Source organism: Protopterus annectens, chromosome 4.part1 (genome assembly GCF_019279795.1).
Source record: "Protopterus annectens isolate FY-2018-M chromosome 4.part1, PAN1.0, whole genome shotgun sequence".
Taxonomy (NCBI): Eukaryota; Metazoa; Chordata; order Ceratodontiformes; family Protopteridae; genus Protopterus; species Protopterus annectens.
The window spans coordinates 208,460,550-208,484,243 of record NC_056734.1 but is presented as its reverse complement, the minus strand read 5'-3'; positions in this window follow the sequence as shown (position 1 = coordinate 208,484,243).

The window sequence follows — 23,694 nt, the reverse complement described above, 5'->3', positions numbered from 1 at the left end:
TTACAGGGTTTGGTTGCAATAATAATAATATTTATTTATTTTTTTTTTTGCTACTAATACTGCTACTATTATCAGATGGTTATGATAACAACATAACAATGTTAAGCATACATTTCCAAGGTATACTCATAGATGTATTTTGTATATTTTATATCAACTCATGGTTTGTAGTCTTCCATCGAGTTGTGTTACCATCTGAATGGCATTTTGATTTATTTACATGGCTTTTTAAAAACAGGCGCTACACACATATACTTTTCCTGGGTTTACCACTTGTGTGTTTATAGTGTCTACCAGGTATTTAAGATTGTATACATGCTATGTTGGTGGCATAAATTTAGAGTATTAGTTTGATTACAAATATTCAGGGCTGGTCATGTTGATCTTATACAAATGGTGATGCACAGTTTTTCTGTGGTTAAGTTTTTTTAAGTGCATTGATGTGCAATTTTCAGGTGTGTCCACAAGGGGGAGTGTTTGAGTGGAGCTATGATGCTTAAATAATGGGACAGATGCATTGTTCTTTGTTTTTAGTTTGCTTTCTGAAGACGTTGGTGCAGAGCGTCGACGAAAAGCTTGGTTTTAAGCTTAATAAAATTCCTGTTTGGTATTTTCGTTTATTGGCGTTCTTTACAGACATCTTTTGGATTATTAGGAGTCCTGAATATAACCTTTGGATTACTAGGAGCTTTTTAGAGGTGCAGCGACCTGCAACAGTGGTATTTATCAGTTTTTGGTTGCAATAATCCCGTATCAGAGAGCTGTGCATACACCAGAAAGTGTTAGCAATTACTGATTAACAGCACAGTATGATACACATGTACAGTATACCAAAGATGTCAGGTGAGCACAGTTCAAAACACCTAACATTCTATGCATAGCCACACAGCCTTCAGCTGTCCAAACATCCTTGCCAGACCTAAACATTTGCAGATGTATCAGGTACAAACCTTGCATAAGTAGCAATGTTCAGAAATGTAACAGCTAGACTCACATGTAGAACTACATCCTCTAGCCATTACACACAATCCACGGGGGCCATGAAGGTAATATATCTCTGTGTGTCTCCATATAGCTGTTGCAATTCATCACAAACAACACATCCAGGCTGTCTTCCTTGAAGGTAGGGTAAAGGGACAACGTCCAAGTGGAGTATTCAATTATACACCACTGTTGCCATGTCATTGGCTAATGGAGTAGCTGCACAGATGATGTGCATGTAATCAACTACTCTGGAATGCCAGTTGGTGCCAGGATACCACATGTTACTGATATCTAAGTATAAAAGGATGGCTTGTCATACATTCAAACCATCTGTATATACCAGCAAAATGTTACAATGAGGATTGCAACACAACCGAGTAGGATTTAAATTACCGTCAACGACAACTTGGGTTACTAATAAGGTATGTAGAGCACTCAGGATGTCAGTGTATGTAGTACCTGTCCTGTAATAATTAAAGTGTACGCAATGCATTTAGTGGGAAAATGTATTATGTAGTGATGTATTGTTGAGCATAGTAACGCTCGTAAAAATCGTGTGTACTGCTGTAGGCCACAAGGTAAACACCTCATACACCACAAGGGATGGATACTATATAAGGACTTTGAACATAACAATTCCACTCCAGCCGCTGTCAGTGGCAGGGTTGGTCCAACAAGTACATGCCATAACAGGGGATAGTATATGTTGATATACTGTAACAGTAGGCATATGTATGGACGTATAACTGAGTAACATGTCTAAGTTAGTCCTGCTGTGCAATTATGATTTGCATTGTGGGATATTTTGCCAAAAAATGTGTAATGTACAGTATTGTAGGTAGATATGTCTAACATTTTACATAGCATTGCTGTTATGTTATGCAAACATCAGGTATGTCTATTGGCATGTACAATACACAATAACAGGATACATATGTCTTGTAATCACCAGACAGTGTATCAGCATGATAGCTAATTGAAATGGAAGAGCTAGTTAATTATCCATGCATAAAGGACATGTAATAGGTTCATAGGTTCATAGGTAGGTACTATGCTGTCTGGCCAAGGCCATTCATAAGCCTAGCTAGAGTGTTTTGGCTTGCGCCACCTCCCTAGGTTAGTTTCCTGTGCCTGTGAACAGCAGAGCCATTAGTTTCCTGCACCTCTGTACAGCAGAGCCACTGCAGTGATCCCTGGTGTACGTCTGTCTCCCATCCACCCATCGAGGTATCTCTTGAAGAGTGCTAGTGAGGGTCCCTGCCTGATGTACATAGGAATCATGTTCCAAAGCATGGGGCATGTCCGGGTCAGGAATGTATCCCTCCAGCATGTCCTAGTCATCGTTGCATTTAGGTACATATCCCAGAGCATGTGGCTCTCAGGGGTTTTTGCATATGTTTGGCATATCCATCAATACTGTTTTGGATATGGGCCTTGTATGTCCAGCAGAGATCACCTCTGAGTATGCGGTATGCAAACGAATACAGTTGGAGTTTCTGTAGTTGGGCTGCATACATCATCCTTCAGAGGTCAGTATTCCTCTTGGTGTGGTAATGTTGGGGTGTTTCAAGCCGTTGCTCTTGTCTCGTAAGGTACATCCCAAATGGGGTGTTGTACCCTTTAATGTGTTTCATAAGTCATGAGTAGAGAGGCACAATGGCTGCCTTTGTTCTGGCTAAAAACCCATTAGAGATTAGGGGGCCACGTAGAAGGATATACACACCACCTTGCCAATATGTTTATCAAAGGAGTGAATGCTATCTACTTGGGTTCTAAGATCCCTTATTATGTCTTATATATGTAGGGGACTACCACCTATGTGATAGTTCGCGGGTGATTGGTGTAATGCAAAGAGGATGTCTATGCACCTTGTGGCATGCAGCTTGAGGCCACATTATTGACACCAGGTATCTGTCCCAGTGACACCCCTATGGAGGATGTCTGTATCACCTGGAGAATCAATTATGGCCCCTAGTTTGCAGTCGTCTGCAAACCTTTTCAGCCTAAGTCCTCCTGTGCTAGCCTGTACCTCATAGAAGCATATACCAAACATGAGGGGCCCTATGACTGAGCCCTGGGGGACGCCAATTGTAACTGATTTACAGTAGGACCTAGGGTATGCTACCTTCACTGTGTGGGTTCTGTCCATGAGCCACTTTGTATAACATCTCGTGAAGTAGGGGTTAATGTGCAGGCGAATGTGTATGTTGCTAATACCAGAATGGGGAACGGTGTTAAAAGCCTTTGAGAGGTCAAGGTAGGCTGTATGGCCCTCCTTACCCTCATCTAATGCCTTGGTAACTGTCTCAAATGAGTCCACCAGGTTTAGGAGGCATGGTCTGACCCTAACAAATCCAAATTGGGTGGGATCAAAGGTTTGGCGGCCACCAATGTCTCTGTGAATGAGATCCATGATGATGTGCTCCATAGCCTTGTAGAACAATCTAGTCAGGTGTATAGGGCAATAGTTCCCATGGTCCGTTGTGGTGCCACCTTTGTGGAGTGGGATACCTGTTGCTGTGCACCATTCAGGGGCCACAATGCCTGATGCAAGACTATTACTGAATATGGTGCCTAAGTGGGGAGCCAGTTCATTCTGAAGTTCATGGAAATCGCAGCCTGGGATGTTGTACAGTCATATGGATGCTGTATTCCTGGCTTTAGAGAGTGCAGCTTTGAACTGTGTGGTTGTGATCGCAGGGACTCTGCATCGTTCCTTTATAGATATGTGCCCTTTAGGGTGTGAGAGGGGTGTAAAGTTAGCACTGAACCTATCTGCCAGGATGTTGCCAATCTCAGTTGGTTCTGTAACGTTCATGCCTTACTGCTGTATGTCAGAGCAGATGTCGGTATCGCCATTGAGAGTAGTGACATACCTCTAGAACACTTTGTGGTAGTCCTTGGAATTAGACGCGGTTATGTTTACATAGCTAGCTTTGGAGGATGTGATAAGGCATCTCAGATTCTTACTGAGGCTGACCAGGGAGCTCCTCCACTCATGGGATTGTACTCTAATTTGCAACAGTCTCCTCCTTCTGTTGTACATTATGTCCATGGCAATGGACCACCAGAGTGACTTCCTTTTTCTGGAGGGTAGCGTTATAGTTCTGTTTGGGATAGCATGATCCATGCAGTCGTGTAAGTGCTAATTAAGTGCAGTTGTGCATGATTCAGTGGTTGTAACTGTATTGCCCATCTGCATGGATGTCATGACATTTACTACTGCTGTCATGAGAAGCCTGAAGTTGGCTTTGTAGAAATATTGTACTGTGGTTTCCGTAAAGGGTGTGGTGCCGGGATGTGGATTGCAAGGGTGATTAGCATACGTTCGGATCTGACCAACGAGGAGATAACCCCAGGTGTGGAACACCATTCACACATGTTGGTAATGAGCAGGTCTAGGATATTGTTGCCCCTGGTGGTGGTATGGATAGGTTGATCCAGGCGATTGGAGTTCATGAATCCCAGAAAGTGTTTGCCTAATCTGTCGGTACATGAGTAGGTATCCCAGTTAATGGTGGGGTAGTGTCAGTCGCACATAAGTAGTGTGTCTGGTTGAACCCTAATTTCCAGTACACCAAGAAGAGAGGACCGTTAACTGTGGGGTATGGTGGGGGATCTGTAGCAAGCTACAATTTGTAAAGCAGTTATGGCTAGAGTTAGTTGCACTTGGATAACCTCTGATGCATTGTGCTAAGCAACTAGCCTGGAGGTGTGGATGTCCTTAGAAAATATGGACACACCTCCACCGTGGTTGTTCTGGTCCTGGTTACATGACTGAAAGTTGTGGTATGAGTAATAGCCTGGTAGTGCAGGGGTGCTCTCAGGAGCCTAGAACCAGGTCCCAGTCACTGCACAGATATCGAAGTGGTCCATTACAAGGAGTGCCTCAGGTGAGTGCGTTTGAGCATTACCCTCAGGTTTTGCTTGCCTGTTCCTGTCATGGTGGTGAATATGTTATTTGAACTGTGCCTAAAACAGGCACTATAGGAGCAGCAAGAGCCTTAGCCATTATCCGGAATCCCAGAACCAACAGGTGCAGGCCATCTGTGTCAAAGCATTGTGTTCTGTCGACCATGTCATTCAAAGCAGACAGATACTGGATACCCTTGGAATGACACCAGAAGCATAGCCAATTGTTGTAGTAAATAATTTTGTCCTTGTACTGCATTATCAGTCTGGATGATGGCAGAATGCTACTCAGGGCTAGGACGATACCTGCTTGGGCTACAAGATCAGAGAGCTATTCCATGTCTCTTTACATTTAGTCCAGGAAGGTACATCTCAGGGCATTCACACTAACATGGACAATGACACAGTCATATTGTACCTGTTGAGGAGTGACCTGAGTGCATAGGTTATGTTGCGCATCCTGTTACCCGACAGGCAGCTGACAGTAACTATCTCCTTGTGTAGCCTGGTGAGTGGGACATCAGTGTGACCGCCTATAGAGTCACCTATGACTAGTGTGTTGGGTACGTTATTTTGCCCTATTGGCTGTGGTTGATGGGCACACTGAGTCTGTGGGCTATAAGTCATTGGCGTTCTGTTGGGGGATGGGAGCTGCCTACATTTCTGCTTTGGAGTTCTCTGTTGCCTAGACAGAGTAGTATTGAGAGGCTCCGCAAATGTTGTGTTACTATGTGTGGCCTGTGGTGGTGGAGCTTTAGTGAGACTGTGATGAGTGTGGTGTGGTGCAAATGTTTAACTTCCCCACATGATTGTCAAGTTCAGTCTGGGTTGGAGAGAGCTTTACCTCCAGCATGGCTAGATATGTGCATCTCCCACAGGTTATAGTGTTGAATGTTAGGAGGAGAGTATTGACTGTGTACACGAGACAATTTCTATATTGCCTCAAGATGCCCATATTCATCATATAGACAGGCGAGAACACTGGGAATTGACACTTGGATATGCCTGAATATATAACTATTTCCCTCTAGATAAGTGAGGAAAGTGTGTACAAGAGCTGTTTTACTCTAAGCAAGCAGGAAATGTAAGTACAGACAGTGTTTACCTGTAGATAATGAGGAGGAATGAGTGCTACAGTAATTAGTAGCTCATGTAGTGCTTACATGTTTTGAACAAGTGTTGAGCATGAATAAGCAATACAGATAGGGTGTTGGATAACATAAACACATTGCCCCCCCCCCAACAGGTACACAATCATATATCCATGTACACTACAGAGCCCCGTAACCATAACTATGATGGTACAAGGTGCACTCAGGCTGCATGGGACCTGTCCAAATCCTTGGTTGTATCATACACATATGGCAAAACAGTTTGGTCTACACATACACATCATGTAAAACATAGCTACATGTCAGTCTGTGAAAACACTGAATGGTACACACCAACAGTTATCACAACCCACAAAGTGGAGACACCACTCATAATGGGAGGCACTGCACTACTACCCTGCTGAGTCTGGTCTGAAAGGCCATGAACCTTAATCAACATATATGTTGTCAGCAGTACAGATGTAGATGACAGTAAGGATGATTTCACACTGCATATCATACCTGTGTCAGGTCATAGGACATCATCACCCATACTGTGTTCCACCTACACTCAGTATACTAGATGTACATTCATATGTCACAGGAGTGTTTTGCCAGTGGACTGTTGACAGAACCAGCACTACAGAAGGTGTCTGATTAATATGTGCATATCACACCAGTGCCAGCTACAGTAAGACAGGGTTAATTTGTTGTACTCCCCCTCATTGTAGACCATACCACACAAACGGGAAGCATCTGCCTATGTAAGTATGTGAATGGCTATGACCTAGGAGCAATAGCTGACTCAGCATTGTGGAAAACATACAGAAGGGGCTTTGTGGGTGAGGTGTGTGACATATGTACACAATCTGACAGCTGCATATTGCATTGTCACCGCTAGGTTAATAACCCTGTACCCATGAACTACCACCTAGGCAGCGGTCAACATAATGGACACTGTGTGTAAGGGATGCTGCTGTGCAGTTTTCCTAACTGAGATAGTGACGTCACCAATCCTTTTAGGTAGTCATAAGTGGCAAACCTAGTCATGACAGGGTGCCATCCATGAATATAGAGATCATTGTTCAGCCATACTCATCACTCAAATGACTTATATCGGATCACATATCACCTTTAAGGGGTATTGGCCATGTTTGGATGGCCGACACCAGCTTTCACAATCCTCATCTCCACTATGTAGCATGATGCCTACCCTGCATAAAGCCATGCCCAACACATGTGATGTTGGACATGCTACACGTACATATCCTGATCTCAAATAAATACGTCATGGACATCCACCTTCCTAGTACAAGGATCGCCACATGCTGGATGGATACTTGTGCCATACACATTACATACTCCTGCCATACTATGCATCCCTGTCCAGCAAAGCTGCACATTTCAGCTCTGTCAGACATGGTGTGATGACCACATGGTAGATATATCATTAACCGTGTGGATCAGTTATGTGGCACTGCTTCACCTGGCGCCAAAAACATGGCTGTCGGCTGCAGCTAGGTAACCTTACATTCTAGGCTCATACATGGCCCAGGGTATACAGACTACTAGATGACCTTGGCCGTACATGCTATAGTTGATAACCATAACTGCAAATACTATCAGGCCAGCCAGTGTCCCATGTGTATCACATGTGCAACACAGGCGATACGTGGCAGGATATTGAACTGCTGTACAGTACTGTGTAGATGTATATGGCAAAACACATGCATGTAAAAACCTTCTGTGTGCATGTCTGCAGTGTCACAGGTCATGTCTGTTAAGGCAGTGTAAGTGTTTATATGTGACATATACACAGCATCAAGGTCGACAGCATTAATGTGGACACATCCAGGCATGTGCTGATAGGTAAGAACACCAGTACAGGCAAACAGACATGCCCACGTCAAGACGCATCCACATGGAGTATGAGCAATGTAATCAGGTGACACACACATATATGGTGATAATATCCAATCTCCATTGAGTGTCACGTGTGTAACACAGACATGTCAGTGGTATCAGTGTCATGAAGATTTGCAAAGACAACTATTTATACATAAGAAATGTGATACACATGTATGTGCAGCTATATCTCTATGCATCTCTGAGATACTTTGACCTATCTCCATCATTATGTCTTCCACGTATGCCACAAGCAAGGCTACCAGCCTATACATGCTTGGAGGATGAGGCCTTCATATCTTACCTCCAAGACAGCTATGATGTCCTGTTTAGCCATGTGCCACAGGATGCACAGCAGTGGGATGACCTGTGGCAGGAACTTCACAGGAGGGTTAATGATGTGGGTGGCCATAACCGCACATACCAGCAGGTGTGCAGACACTGTACAGACCTAATCAGACTGGCGAAACAGTGTGCGAGTGCAACAGGTGGAGGGCCACCAACCCAGCCCCCACTCACACGTACAGAGGAGCTACTGGCCAACCTGGGGACACCGTCAGAATAGCATCCACAAGCCTTAACTGACATCATGGAGGTGGGTGTTTCTCAACCACTGAGCCTGGAGTTGCCTGGTAAGTCACTACTGCACATATAACTATTATATCCCATATAGTTGCATGTGTCACTGTACAATATGTAATGTAACATCATATGCAAGGCATGTATACACACATGCCGCATACTATAGTATGCTACTCTGTTTATGCACACATGTGCATACTCCATAGTATATCCTATTGTACTGGCAAATGTGTTAACATGCACATTGCACCCTGTAGCTGTCATACAGGCGTGGATAATGATCATACTGCTGTGTCACCCCTATATAGGTACCTCTGGTATTCCGCTAAGACAGCAGCCCGTTGCAGGTGAGACAGTTATAAGTATCAGGCATGTTAATGCACAGATCTATTCACCATGTGGCCATTTAACACATGTACACATAATGTATGGCCCTGTCACAATATACAGGTCACATCTGCCGTCCATCACAATGGCTACCCATGTGCAATACTTACAAACTATGTGAAACACCGACATGAAACCTCACAAACTGTCATTGCTAGATGTGTGGACAGCTGTGCATACAACGGTGGAGGTGTTGTTCAATGTAGGAACATGTACTACACATCAGAACTACACATATGGGGTACACAAACAGTACTACACAGTGAGCTGGAGTATGGGCAGCCCACAGGATTCACTGGTGTGGATTATGCCCCTGCTATGAGTGCACACATTGTGATGTGCCATCTGACATGTCCATGACATGCAGTGGGCTGGCTGCAACATTGTCTCACTATCCCGTAAAACATACCCACATACCAAACATAGAACCCTTTGTCTGCATAACCCTGTGGACAGTGGAGTATATGACATCTATGGGTGTATGTCATATGGGACAACACAGACATGTGAGATAGATGGCCATCACAACCATTTGGCCAACACATGTTCACACATGGCCATAGAGGATGGCCAGAGACATGTAGCAACACACAGTAGATGTGATGTGTTTGTGTGTAAACCCTGTTGTACATTGGCTCCACATGGTTCAACTATAGCCTTTGTTGAATTGTTATATTGCAGATGTGGAACACTAGACATCCTACAGGCCTGTGCACAGCTTGTGGAGGCGTAACATCATTCGACCACATAAGATGTGTTGAACATCATGACTGTGTCACAGCATGACATTAGTCACCTGTACTGCATCCACATACATACACAGACAACCACATCAGGCCACAGATACAGTACATTTCCCTTGCTGCTGTTGGACATCACTGTCAGCCGTGCATCTCATGTGTGTGGTACACAAATTTCATGTGGTATATGGTGTATTGACAAGTCTGTCATGTGTGGACATGGTTGCAAGGCAGCTAAAATATGTTTGCAGATGTGCAGGGTTGTCATCCATATGGCCTTCAGTGACCCGTGTTACACATTCCACATCATGGTTTAGTGTGTATACACCACAGTGACATGGGTCACAATCCACAGTATATATGTATTGTGTATGCACACAGTCATGGCTATGCACTGTGTCTGTACTTCACACTGTATAGCAATATAGACGCCTCATAATACCTTGCAATGGTCATGTACATCTGCTAAATGTGCATTTTATCTGTAGGGTGGACAGACAACACTGCAATGTGACATCATTACCCCACTGTATATGTGACAGGACACCATTGTGTTAAACATGTATGCATGTCAATGCACAATCAGCAGATTACATGTCATACTACATGTTAATGTCAAGGTCATATGCCACACATTAGCCATGTGTACTGTTAACCTGTGCTGATCCACATGGTGTAACACAGGGATGCATGCTTACTAGCATGATTGTGTGAAATGCATGGCTTCTGCTATGACACATGCATGCTGTTGTGTGCAACCCAGGGATGTATGATAACTACCACTATTATTGTCAGAGCTGCATGCTGTCTGCTGTATAACATGCATGTTGCATGCCTTCTGTCATGTCACATGCATGTTGTGTGTCTGTCTGTGTGTGTTTGTGTGTGTCTGTGTGTGTCTGTATTGTAATGTAGAGTTTTTGTCTGCCCTCACAGGTGATGTAGGTGTGTTACTCTCCTGCGGTTCATCTGATGTTAGTGTCCCCACAGACTCTAGCAGTGATGATGAACATATGCTTGAGGCACAGGCAGGGTTGTCAGGGGCTGAATCTGTGCCATTGGTTGCCATTCCACCTATATCCCCCTCATCCCCGCACACAGATCTCATGCCAACACATACCCCATCACCAGTGGCCATAGAGGAAAGACAATTGGCATGTGGTAGCTTGGAACAGGAAAGTGTGGTGGCTATGGAAGGTGTGTATTCACACCATGGTGTTAGGCAAATAACTGGAGATGGCCCACACAGAAATGTGGCCAGTGCTGCTCGTAGGAGGACCTCTGGCCAACATGCCCCTGCAGAACAGAGCCCAGCACCTGGTGTCACCAGATGCATGTTTCAGGCTGTAATGGCAGCACAGGCAGGTGCTGAATGGCAGAACAGAGAAGGGCAGAGGCTTCAGAGGGCTGCTATCCGTTCTTTAAACGACATTATCCAGGCAATGATAAATGCTCAACAGCAGATTGCTGAGGTTTTGGACAGATGATTGGATGACATGGTTGGAATCCTTGACCGTGGCATGACAATCCGTGAGCGTGAGCTGTCTGTGCTGGACCATCTGGTAGGAGTGAGGTGTAGGGCACGTGGACGTAGGCCAGCTACATCACCTGGTGCAGGTCTACGAGAACGAGGTACCTCACATGGCTGCTCCCATAGCGGCGGTAGCAGCAGCAGTGCAGCTGGTGCTGCGCTGATCACACCAGGACACAGCAGGCCATGTGCACATTGCCCTGGATGGTCCCAACAGGGACACGGTTCCAGTGGACATGTGTCATCGGACAGTACCCAATCTGCACCTCTGCCTGGTAGTGCCCGTGCAACCCCTGGCAGGCACAGGTCACGTGGCCATGGCCTGAAACCATGAGCTGTAAAACCTGGTATGTACAGTCTGGAGCTGTCAGTAATACCCCTGTGTAGGGCAGACACATGGCAGAACTGTGTGCACACATAAACGCACACACCAGAAACATCTGTAGGGCACCGCAACCCACACATGCATAACAACCACACATGGCCAATTAGATCACAGGCCCTAGCCCGCACACATGATGTCATCCACTGGTGCAGCCTAGGCCCCTGGCAAACATTATCACCCTATGCATATGATGATGCCTGTTCTGCATCCCTGTCATCCACACTATCGGTGCAGGGACATGCTCATATGGTCTGATGCACAGGGTGAACAGAATAGGGAGATAAGTGTAGATTACAATTGTTGTGTACTGTTGACACGCGGCAGACATACCATGTAGTACAGGTTTAGAATGCATTGTTTTCTGTTCACAGTATGTGTCTTGGTAACAACAGTAACAGCATGTTGGTCATGATGTCCTGCTTCCCTCCTTCAGGCCTAATTGCATGTGCCATTGAGTGTCAGTGCTTGCAGTTAGTTTCCCCTGTGTAAATGTGGACTACTCACAGGTATGTATGGCAATACCAGCATGCTATCTGTAGCCTCAACCTCAGTGTTACAAAGGCTGACATTCCAAAGATGTCTACACATCTACTGATCCAGGAGCATGGGAGCTGTGTACTAAGCTACAGTGGCTAGAGACGTGACATCCATACCGGGTGACATCACAGGTACAGTTACATGGGGCGGGGAGTTTACATAGCAGTCTAGCTGATGACAAGGGTAGAGGCCAGTTGATAGCGTGAGGCCTCACTGTGTAGCAGTAATACACATTCACATTACAGGATGAGAACACACAACTACACACACACACACACACACACACACACACACACACACACACACACACACTTGATAGTGTTGAGGTGAGGACCCTTGCCTATGTGGTAATCGCCATTACAGTACTGTGCATCTACATGGTGCAACACAGAGAATACACATGTACAGGTAGTTAGTAATGCCTAAGATCGACAGCATCAACAGGGTAGTAGATTGCATCCCCTGGAGGGGTTAGGGGTCCTATCTGTTCACTATGGTAACATACATCCTCACTCCATAGACCAGACAGCCATACATACATACACACACATGCACTGTGGAGTCCACAATTGAATGCACCTATGTCATGCACATATAGATAGCACACATGCATGTGATACACACCTCACCCCTGCCTATGTCTTGCTTTCTACAATGCAGTATGTACAGATCTCTACAACAGTGTACAGGAGAGTGAGTAACAATTGGGATGTATTTCCCACCATACGTGACATATATGGACACACAAGTAAACACACATGGCAGTACTGTGAATCAAACACCTGCTATCTTATGATACATATGACAGACATGGAGCAGTATTGCCCACATTACAATGTGTACCGACGCTACCTTTGGCAATTGTGCTGATATATGCACATGGGAGGTCTTAAGTGTTACAGGTGTCAAGTGATTTACAGTCAGTGACACCCTGATCGCTGTGTAGGTTGTATGTGTTCCCCTTCAATTAACAGAACCATAGCTTAGTGTTTGCACAGGTTATTGTAGGACTGCTTGTAATACACCTGTGAGCTGTCCTCAGCAAACAATCATCTGCAAAGATGCCCCACCACTTAGTTATGTCCGCACATCCATCCATACCTGAGGTACATCTTACTGTACTGTCAGCATATCACCATATACAGTTGGCAATGATGGGGCTGCATTGCAACTGCATGTTGTAGTAAGACACACGTCACCTGCAAACATCAGCTACTGCACATGCATGGTAGCTGAACGTGCACCACTACATGTACATGTGTGTAGGTCCTACATTCCTGTCATTTTGCCATGTTTGTAGGCATTGCAATTGGTGGACATGTGTGATGACATACATGACACATGGACTGTTGTATGATATGATAGTTGTCATGGGTAACCAGTACAGAGGGAATGTTAACTCAGTCAACATTGATATCACACCTTATGTACTGTTAGCATTCAACAGCCATGGACCTACCGTCCATGTGCATGTGTATAACTGCTGTAGCCACCTGTCTGCACAAAGGACAGCAACAGCTATGCTATATACATATGTGTTGCGTGTGTGTGTGTGGCATGTACATATCCACAGCAGGTACATGTATGTCATATGCAAACAATGAGGATGTTTACTGGTGTACAGCAACAGTCATCTGTTACTGCTGTATATGACCCAGGGCCCCTGTCATATGTACAGCCGACCTGGTTACTAACAGTGGTATCATTGCATTGCATAACACATGATGCAACTGTGTCAGTACACGGGTAGTCTGCACAGTTGATGTAGAGCTAGGTACAGTCCACTGGTCATGAATCACATCTTGTTGCACTATTATATGTCCTACCACATATCTGGATGTGTGTTGCTGGTCCAAGGACATGGTGATGTCTGAGGGCTACATCCTAGAATGCAGCTTTTGACACTGTGATCTGCCCCTGACACATCTGTGATGCCTTTTGAGGGTGTACTGGTCAGTACATGTGAGTGGCCTTCATGTACGTGGGGACACCACCACCTGGAGCGGTCCGTACCTGTGTTATGGCCCACATGTCTGGTTCTGAGGTATACGGTGGTAGTACTATTGTGCACAACTGAGCCTTCAGCCAGGTGTTCCTCACTGCACAGATGTCAGTATTCCCCATTGTTGGATCTACATTGGGCAGCTGTGATTATGAATGCTACACGTATAGCACTGTTTAGCATACACATACAATGCAGTTGTCCTCTAGGTGTCAGGGTGTTAACCTGGTCTCAGGACATTCGACTATGAGTGGCACTATATGGGCGAAGTAACCACTCCTGGCAGGACATCACCACGGGTGGTAGTAGTGTGCCAGGTATAGATTGGTACATCTAAGGTGACGGACAGCAGCAGACGTGTAGAAGATTGGTGTCAGATATATGTAGTGCAGCATTCCTGCTAACAATGACAACTATCAACACCGGAGTCCATTACAATGTGTTGTTCACGTCTAACTGTAATAGCATGGCCACTGTGCCCTTCCTTGTTTAGAATCAGAGTTCATACAAAACAGCCCTGTGCTACTAAGTGTGTGAGCATGCCCAGTGTAACATTGTGTAGATGGACACATAGTGCATTCCAAACGGCCGTGTGCTACTAAGTGTGTGAGTATGGCCAGTGACACCTTGTGTCGGTTATGTGCCTCTATGTGTATGGGCATGGCCATTGTAACTCTGTATAGCGATAGTAATCGTCCAGTCAACAGATGGCCATACTCCACTTCAGGATGGATTCCTACATTCAACACACAAGTTCACAGGTATGTATATCATAACTGCCAGCATCCATGTCGATGTCCACATTCCTAGAAGGTCATATTGACAGTCTTGAAAAGTGTAGTGTCTGTGGCACAGCTCGTATCTATGTAGTATTGTAATAGTGTTCTATAGATACGTAGTTGTTCTGATCCCACCACTGGCGTGTGTGTTTGTCTCCGTCAGCCTGGGGACAGAAATATGCTTTTAGACTGCTCACACTCCATACAATCCCTATCGCCATCTTTGCCAATGCTGATGATGTTACCCACCTAGAAGTACACTTCTGGGAGTGCTGTGGCTCAGTAATCTTGGTAGCGCATTCTATATCTGGGTAATGCTGTAGTGTGATAAGGCAGTTAGGTATGTGTTCTAATCTCAGCTATGCCAACTGTGTATGTGTGTGTCTCCGTCTGTCTGCGGACAAAATAATGCTTTTAGACTGGTCACACTCCATACAATCCCTACCGGTGACTTTGCCAATTCTGATGATGTCACCCACCTAGAAGTACACCTCTGGGAATACTGTGTCCCAGTAATCTTGGTAGCGCGTTCTGTAACTGTGTAATGCTGTAGTGTAATAAGGAAGTTAGGTCATTGTTCCAATCCCAACCATGCCAACTGTGTGTGTGTGTGTGTGTGTGTGTGTGTGTCTCCATCTGCCTGGGGACAGAAATATGCTTTTAGACTGCTCACACTCCATACAATCCCTATCGCCATCTTTGCCAATGCTGATGATGTCACCCACCTAGAAGTACACCTTTGGGAGTGCTGTGTCCAAGTAATCTCGGTAGCGTGTTCTGTAATTGCGTAATGCTGTAGTGTAATAAGGTAGTTAGGTCAGTGTTTTAATCCCAGCCATGCCAACTGTGTGTGTCTCCATCTGCCTGGGGTCAGAAAAATGCTTTTAGACTGCTCACACTCCATACAATCCCTATTGCCATCTTTGCCAATGCTGATGATGTCACCCACCTAGAAGTATACCTCTGGGAGTGCTGTGGCCCAGTAACATCGGTAGTGTGTTCTGTAACTGCGTAATGCTGTAGTGTGATAAGGTAGTTAGGTCAGTGTTCTAATCTCAGCCATGCCAACTGTGTGTTTGTGTGTGTGTGTGTGTGTGTGTGTGTGTGTGTGTGTGTGTGTGTGTGTGTGTGTGTCTCCGTCTGACTCGGGACAGAAGTATGCTTTTAGACTGCTCACACTCCATACAATCTCTATCATCGTCTTTGCCAATGCTGATGATGTCACCCACCTAGAAGTACACCTCTGGGAGTGCTGTATCCCAGTAATCTGGGTAGCGTATTATGTAACTGCGTAATGCTGTGGTTTAATACAATAAACAGGTAGGTGTTCTATTCCAAGGTATGACAGGTGTGTGTGTTTGGCAGTCATATCCTATGTGTTGGTGTCTGTGAGTGGCTAGCTGCTGGATGTGGTGTTTTGTTGTTTTCCTATATAGCGGCCATAAATGTCGCAATCGGCCAGGAGACTGGGTTGGCAAGACATACCCATACATTCGGCAATAGGGCTGGTGAGTAATGTCAGCAGCCCTAATCTTACCCTGAATACAGTCTGAACCCGTGTGATGCATAGAAACACACTTGCCTTGATATTAACACCAGTACATAATGCAGGAGGCTCATGTGGTTTCCTTTTCATTCTTGTCTAATGCTTTGGTGTCATGCGGTTCGTTGTTGAGATGTATATTCTATATCTACATATGTGTGTGCATATGTATATATATATATATATATATATATATATATATATATATATATATATATATATATATATATATATATATATATATATATATATATATATATATATATATATATATATATAGATATATATATATATATCTATGTGTGGACATTAGCACACAGAAATCTACATGATTGAATACATGTCCTATACTCTTGAATGCCTGTGCTAGATGATCTGTACGTGATAACCTCAGATGTATGTATATCTGCCATGGCTTAGTGGTAAAGCACATCGTCTGTGATGTGCAGGGTTCTAGTTTCGTGCCATGCAGATGCCGGTTGTTTTGTTGCTGGGAAGAACAAGGGACATTGAATACGGTGATAGTAAGGCGCTTTTAACCAGTTGTGTGCGGGTCTGCGCGACAGTAAGCAGTGGTTATTTTTGGGGAGGCTCAGTATGGGTCATGTTACTATGCATTAGAAGACAATACTATGCAAACGAGGTGGAAAATAGTGAATCCCGTTTATCCCCAGGGTGTGATGCAGGTCCCAAGAGTGTATGTGTATAGATAGCCGAGTGTAGGACTCAAATATAGGTGAAATCATGGGACGGGGGTGTCAGGCATACTGTATGTGGATTGGAGACCTGTGTCTCGGGATTGCTCATAGCCTAGCATGCCTAAGCTAGGGGTGTATCTATACCTGCCTAATGCAATTGGGAGGGACAACAGCAGTAAGAGAGTACTCAAGGTGAACAAGCTGGGCAAACAGGTGATATTTATCAGAATCAGCAGATTACAGGCTCAGCAGACCAGCTCAGCCCAGATCACTATGATAAAGTGAGCAAGCACCTTCCCCTCATGTTTTTCCTCACTCTACACCACCGGTATATATATATATATATATATATATATATATATATATATATATATATGCGGGGAAATTTTAACAAACAAACCTACGAAATAAGATGGGCAGCAGCAGGCATAAAAGACCAACATGTGCAAGAGGCTGAGGGTGGTGAGGATGTGAATGCTGCCAAACAACCCTCAGTGAGGAGACAGAGAAGACTGTACAGACCGATGGCTACATGAGCTGGAGATAGTGGAATGCTATAGGGTGGACAGAGACCTCCTACAGCAGATTGTTGAGCTATGCCGGCCACACCTGACACATCGCACAGGCCGAGGGGAACCCATCCCAGTGGATACCAAGGTATGTGTAGGCCTAGGTATACTAGCCACAGGTACCTCCCAAAGCACAACTGGGGATATCATGGGGATCTCACAGGCATTTGCATCCAGGGTATTCCACCAATTCCTGGATGCCATGTCACCACATGCCAGTGAGCATGTACATTTCCTCAACACACATGAGGTGTTGACTAGCAATATGCATCTCCTCCACCAAACGGCAGACTACCTTGGGGTAGTGGATGCTATAGCCTGCATGCATATGTGCATCAGAGCACCAACCGGTGAGCAGGGTAGGGCCTACATTAACCGCAGGGGCATCCCCTCCATCAACTGCCAGGTCATATGCGATGCCCAGGGCATTATACTGAATGTGTGTGCTGGCTGCCCTGGAAGCTATGACGATTCCAATATATGGCATCTGACGCAGCTGTACCACAGCTTTGCCAATATGGACATCCCCTAAGGTCACCTAGTGGGGGATGCTGGGTACCCACTGGAGCTGTGTCTGATGACACCCATCAGAAATGCACACACACCTAAACAACAACGCCATAATGAGGCTCACGCACAGGCCAGACATATAATAGAGCATGATTTTGGGATGCTCAGGTCACGGTTACTGTGTATGGACACATCCGGTGGATCTTTGCATTATTCACCAGCTACATGCACCCAAATTGTTATGGTATGTGCTATGCTACACAATATGATCCTGCGGAAACAGCTGCAGCAGGAACAACATGTGGCAGGGCCACACAGCTCCCCACCAATGCCAAGGCATGTACAGGCACAGAGTGACTCGGAGGAGGAACAACCTGAGCCGGACCCAGTAGGCGGAAGGAGGCATGCCCAGTATGACCTGGCCTTGGCAAAGAGGCAATGCATAGCATATGCACTGACACAGTAGGGACCCAGGGAATGTCACCCACTCTGACTTGCACAGACAGTAAAAGGGATGCCAAACATGACTACCTGTGCTCAGCCATGTATAGGGAGTGCACTATGTGCATCCGACATAGGCAGCTCTCCAGCACCATCCTCAGGTCTGGCACACCCTCAAGGTAAGTCAATCAACCTACTAATTGGCAGTTGTATTAAAATGTGTTGGTACCTGTAGCTATGGTATGAATGTGAGCATGCAAGGAAATTTGGTGGCCGAATGTTAAGGCAGCAGACAGTAGATGTCCATAGTGGCACCATGACATCTGTAGCACATATGTGGGTCACCATAGTAGCCAGTAGTACACTGTGTGTCATAACGCACTACGGGTAATGGGCTGAGCATCATGTGTGTCCATACAGCCCACACAAGTCTCAACCAGCTAGACAGGTGTAGAACGACACAAAAAAATGCTGAACTATGGCCTCTGAATGTGCCCTATGGGTAACCCCTCCCACAACCCCACACAGACAGACTACAGCAGGCCAGGCAGTTGGATGTAGGTTTTGAAGGCTAGGAAGTCAGAACCTAATATGTTGGTAATTAAGGCTAAGATCTGTAGTACACCAGTATGCCTCTAGCCAGCACAATAGGTAGGTCTGCACACTGAAATGGAGTGCCTGACATACCAGTACACTACTAGCAAATGCATACATGTATCAGGTGTGCACCCCATCCAACGTGCACATATACCAACAGTCACGTGTGCCCCCCCTCCTGTGTAGGAATGTAGATACAGTCGGGCATCCCCCCGCTATGCAGAAATGTAGCAACAGACAATGCCACATGACTGATGGATACCCTGCGGACACAGCATGCCACCTGTCAGTGTACAACACAAAGGTCAGCACCACATTACAGACTACCTAGACATGTGACACATGCGATACAGCTGGCCATACTGGCCATGCTCACACACTTGATGGTATGATGGCAATGTCAGTCGACAGCATACTGAGTGGTCATACTGGCCATGCTCACACACTTAAACACATAAAGGCCAGGTCTGCAAACACCAGTGGTCCAGACATATCTGACGGTACATTCCTATACTGCTGAATGACTGCGCTGTATGATATGTTTTTGTTACTGTCCATTGTCTATATATCTTCCATGGCGTATTGGTAATTCACATTAGCTGTGTGCGCAGGGTCCTGGTTCCAACCCTTGCAAATGACGTTCATTTGCTTGCAGGGCAGAACATGCCCATTGGATACGGATGGAGTAAGGCACATTAAAGCAGTTTGGAGCGGTTGTGCATGGGTTTGCACTGTGTTAAGGACTGCTGACCTCTGGTTACAACTTCTTACACTCAGTTAGCCTCTACATTGCTTTACACCAGTGCAATACTCGGATACTGGTTGCCCATCACGCTTACAGCCGCTCGCTCACACACTTGCACATGCACCAACATTGTTGCTTGCATGTGTCACTCACACCCCTGGGTGGGAGCAAAGACCACAATATTACCTTGTGATACCTATTACATCGGAGTACATGACTACAGTATCTGGAATGGCTGCCCATTAGGCGATGGAATGGCGTTCGACTGTACGGTATCGGCAGCTTGTCCAGTGAATTAATCATTTTATTTGTGTGTTCCTCATACAATCTGCTCTCATCTGGCTGATACATGGGTTCTGATATTCTTCAGTACAGACAAGTAATTGGCTCTTGGGAGATACATCTGTCTGCCGAGTCATGCTAGCACATACCTATTGTAGATCTGCCACCTTGTAAATTGTCCAAGGTGGGCCTTTAGGGTTAACAACTGTCCCGCTTTGCGAGGGACAGTCCCTCTTTAGGCAGTTGTGTCCTGCGGAAATAATCAAGACATAGCAAATGTCCTGATTACAGGACAATATTATATTCTACATTTCTTTAATAGTTACATGAAACAGTTATTTTGTATATGACACTTCTATATGTTATGTGAAGTACCATAAGCAATTAAAATGTTACTAGACTTACTTTTATTTGTGCAAATAAGTATAATTCTGTACTATGTGCAGCTGTAGGTATGTTTCGTCCTGGAAAGTCTGACATTTCTACAGAACATGTCCCACTTTGGCCATTTGGAATGGTGGCAACCCTATAGGACTTGTATTTAGAGATGGCAGAATTTGCAGGGCAACACATACCCCCAGCCAGTAGAAAGGAGAATACTTTACTGATTTTCCTAAATGAAAGAGTATTCTTGTAGCATTATAGTTGGTTATACTGTTTCTTATAACATTTATGTGTTCCAGAAACAAAATAATTGTTTTATGCAACTACTACATACAATTTAGGAATTCTTTGCCCTAAATCACAGGACATTTGCCATAAGTCCATTTATTTTGCAGGACACACCTGCCCAAAGGGTAGTGTCCCTCGCAAAGGTGGACAGGTGTTAACCCCAACCTATTATTCTATCATCTTTCTAAGTTAGCCGGCGGAATATGCGCTTTCTGTCACTAGCAGACCTCTCATACGAATGGGGAAGAGTGATCACTGAATCAAGGATACTGCATAACACCCTCAGGGACACATTTCGATGTTTGGTGCTAATAACCTGACACACTGACAGCGACAGAGCATATGTATACATACACATTATTGTCTGAGGTACATGCTGTTTATGACTCTTACATGCCGTCATTATTCATTACATGTATTTCGCAACCTGTCCTAATATCACTAGTTCTAGGGGGGTTTATTTGGGACTGTGTTAGATTACGATTCGTAATCATGGACGTCCATGGTAATCGGGGACAGGTCAATGATATGGTCCCTATGTGTTCCCCCAATGATTTACGGACTATCCAGTAGATGTGCTCTTAAGGTTTGGGAGGTATGGGCATCTGCTATACCCACATCAGAATATTACGTAGATCCACAGGGCGGTCCTAATACATCTCTGCCAGCCAACACCTACACACCTAGGCCCATAATCGCATACTCATAGTTCCGCTACCTGAGACTCCTCTACAGCGCTCATCCTTACTGTGAGTGCAGGTGGGGTATGAACACACCCCTACACACTGCCCACTCTTCCCGTGTCGGGACACATGTCACACGTTGTGTCAACCCATGTGATACCAGGCTTGCACAACCTACTGTTCAGTGTACAGATACATCCTGGTCGCATCAATCATTACTGGGCTTGCCTAGAAGAACAGAATTTTTGGCATCCCACAAGGGACATCGCTGTCCATGTTTAAAGTGTAGACCTTGTAGATCTCTCCCACTGGTAGTTTGCTGCCGGTTGTCTGGGAAGCAGTGGTGCATTTACCTTTATTGCATATCTGTATGTCTCAGCGGCCTAGCTGGGGGGGGGGTGGGGGGGTGGGAGGTAGACGTTTGTTTATTGGACCTCCCACCAACATATGCCCGGTCGGAACATATGTTACCCGTAAGTGCTGTAACATAACCTAGGCATATACATGTGTATATTTAATGTAACATATATATATATATATATATATATATATATATATATATATATATATATATATATGTATATATACATTGATATATACAGATATATCTGCATATGTATGCATACATGTATATTCATATCCTGCTGTCTAGATATATATATCTATACATCTATTTGTGTGTGTGTGTATATATATATGAATATATATACATCTGTGTGTCTGTAGACCAATACATTCCCCGCTCATATGCACTTACACATGTGTAATGGTGTTTATATATGCTTCACCAGCATAATAGTGCCTTATTCATTGTGACACTGACACTTCACTCCAGTTATCTTGTAATCGGTATTTAGCATGTTATACAGATGACGCAATTTGTTCATGTATGGATTGCCGATGGTAATTTGAATGTGATACTATGTGATTCCACCCATCCTTCTTCTGCACAGACTATTAGTCCATCTACTGACGATGTTTGTATGTGCACATTCATATTATTTATGTCAACAAGTGGAATACGTGTGTTACAGAGAATGTACTGCAACATATTGTTGTCTGCATGTGTGTATGCATATATACCTATTACAAACTAGCTGACCTCCACGAGGTGGTCCATAAGAACCAACCCAGCCAACACTGGCACACCTGGACCCATAATTGCATACCCATAGTTCCTCCATCCCACCCGTGTTGAATTTACATGCATAACATCCATTATCCACTTGTTATCGCAGCCATAACACACCTTTACACATTGCCCACTCCAGAGCGTTTAGGGCCCTACACACATTTTGTCCCACCTCGTGTATTCACAGGGTCTCCCACCATGTATATTTCCACATACATGCCTTTCCTTGTGTTATGGGTACAGCCATTTGCGCTTAAAAAGTTTTGGTGGGCCCAGCATAGCCTACATTTTGTCTGTGTGTAAAGTAGACTTAGCAATTTAACGATGATATTCCCACTGGTAAAACCATGCCTGTATTGTGAGTGGCGGTGCTCTGCTCACACCTGTTCAGCTTTTTATGACATACGCTGACCGCACTGTATAATACCATACTTGCTCTCGATTTCCTTCACATCCCTTGTGTAAGCTGTATTCTTATGATGTTCATTATATATATATATATATATATATATATATATATATATATATATATATATATATATATATATATATTTATATTTAATGTATGTAGACGTATCTATACACACATATATATGTGTGTGTGTGTGTGTGTGTGTGTGTGTGTGTGTGTGTGTGTGTGTGTGTATATTCATTGACTCTCTTCAAGAGGAATCTTGATGAGTGGATGGGAGATCATAGGTTTACCCCGGGTATCACTTCTATGTCACTGTTAGACAGAGGCACAGTATACTAACCTCGAAAAAGGGCATAGCAAAATTAATTTAAAATGGGTGGCGAAAGCCAAACATACTCTGGCTAGGCTTATAAATGCCCTAGGGCAGATAGCCTAGTATGAACCTATGAACCTATGAACCTATATATATATATATATATGTATGTGTGTGTGTGTGTGTATATATATATATATATATATATATGTATATATATATATATATATATATATATATATATATATATATATATATA